Source organism: Echinops telfairi, unplaced genomic scaffold, assembly GCF_000313985.2.
Source record: "Echinops telfairi isolate 266 unplaced genomic scaffold, ASM31398v2 ScPeMD7_7457;HRSCAF=8495, whole genome shotgun sequence".
NCBI classification, from domain to species: Eukaryota; Metazoa; Chordata; class Mammalia; order Afrosoricida; family Tenrecidae; genus Echinops; species Echinops telfairi.
In genome coordinates this window covers 24,637,094-24,639,134 of record NW_022111357.1, presented here as the reverse complement: position 1 = coordinate 24,639,134, position 2,041 = coordinate 24,637,094, and the positions used below count along the sequence as shown (strand labels likewise).

The following is a 2,041-nucleotide window of genomic DNA, read 5'->3' as shown; positions in this document are numbered from 1 at the left end:
GCAGTTCAAATCCACTAGCCACTCCTCAGGAGAAACACGAGGCTTCATCTCCTATAAAGATGTAGGGCGGCGCCATCTCCCAGGAGCTTGGGACCCATGGGAGCAGAGCGGTGGGAGCGGCTGACGCTTTCTCCTCCCCACAGTCCAGTCCAGCAGGAGGGCGGGCTGCTTGGCCATCGGCCGCCCTCCAGCCGAGGCTTGTCTTGCAGTTCATTCTGGAGAACGCCTGGCCAGCCTGAGGGAGAACGATTGGAGGGCGGATAGGGGCGCTCTCAGTCAAACTCTCCAGCGGGGACTCCTGTTCCTGTAAACTCAGACAGCAGCTCAGGCTCTCCTCATCCGACTGGGGTTTCCAAGCACCCCGATGCCCCTGGGTCAGATCAAAATCCAGGAGAGGATTTCGAAGTCGATGATACACAGCAGACTAGAGCCGAAGTCGAAGTCACTCCCATGTCCAACCTGAGAAGACACACAGGCAGCAGAGCAGACCCGGATCCCAGCAACTGTCTCCTCGGAGTATCGGACCTCGGTTGGTACCCAACAGGGAGAGATCTTCGTGCAGCATCCTCTCGATGTGCACCACTGAGTGGTGCGCTTGAGATGTATGATCAGCGGACTGGACGGGCTCGAGGATTTGCTTATTTTGAAAGAATAGCCGACTCCAAGGAGGCTCTGGATAGGACACGTGGAAGGCGCTAGATGGCAGGAGAACTCGTGTGGCCAGTGGACCAGGAGAGCACTTACACCTGCACAGGTGTCGACATGGGCAGGCCAACTCCCGGTGGTGACGGGGTGAAGGAGGCGGTGCTATGACAGAGGATATGATTGTGGGTACCACAGATACAAAGACGATGATGGCCAGAACAGAAGACCACCTGCTCCTTACTACAGTCGACACCAGTCACCATCAAGGTTCCGTTCTTATAGCTACTGATAAATCGAAAGGTTGCAGTTGAGGAGTTTGGGGTTTTTTAAGGACCCTTTTACAAACATCTTTGGTTTACTTAATAGCTGCCTTTTGTCAGTTGTTCCCCTTTTCCACTGTCACTTATACTCCTGTGTTAGTCAGGGTACATTAGAGAAACAAATCTACAGAAACTCATATGTGTAAGAGAGAGTTTTATATAGAGGGTAAGTGTACATTAAGAAGCATCCCAACCCAGTGCTGCCCGAGCCAAGTCCAGCCATTAGCCCATATGTCCGACACCAATCCACAAAGTCCTCCACCATCTCACAAAACACACAATGATGCCAACTGCATCATTGAGCGTGTAAGCATCTCAGTGCTGGCAGGGGTCTCCACACAGCTGCTCCAGCACCCAGCGCTGCATCAGGGTAGGTCCATGTGGCTTCTCCTCAGGGATGTCTTGCAGGACGTGAGCCTTGCTAGTTGAAGCAGGAAACTGGCTAAGGCAGCTGCACCCTGGTCCGTCCGACCATCAAAAAATAGGGGACTGGAGAACTAGAAAGGTGATGCTCACCGAGCCATTTATCCCTCTGCCCTTCAATTAATCCCACATGTGTTTACCGGCCAGGTTGGCACAAAAAACTTTAACTGTCTCAACTGCTGAAAATGGAATTGTCGTTGAGTAATTAAACATTTTGAGTGAAAAAGGAAGCCGTGGTAAATTATTTTTCTTGCTTTAACAGAAAATTAACTTGTAGCTAATCAGATGAGAATAGAAAGTAACCTTTTAAAATTTTCTTTTGTTTTAGACAGTGTATAAAGAGAAGTGTGTTTATGATAAACTTTCCCATTTTTAAGTGTTTATTGTGGGTAAGATGGTAACATAAAGTAGCTCGGTCATGTCAAGGTTGTCTGGGGTGGCATGGAGCAGTCAAAGAGTTGAGTGCAGACAATTTGAAGCTATAGAAGAAAATCATTTGTCATTGGCTTTTTGTTGTTGCTGTTGTTTTCTTTTCGTTTGTTGTTTTGCTTTGCTCTGTCTTGTTTTTGTGCATGTTATTATCTCCGCAGGTCTGTCTAAATAAGATAGGCTGGATGAACAATCTGGAGGAGAAAACAAAAGGACAGACGGTT

At 48.7% G+C, this 2,041-nt stretch overlaps 1 pseudogene; it reads left to right on the top strand.

Annotated features, from left to right (window-relative positions):
* Nucleotides 1–934, top strand: part of LOC115872752 — a 17,341-nt pseudogene extending 16,407 nt beyond the window's left edge.
* Nucleotides 935–2,041: the final 1,107 nt, after the last annotated feature.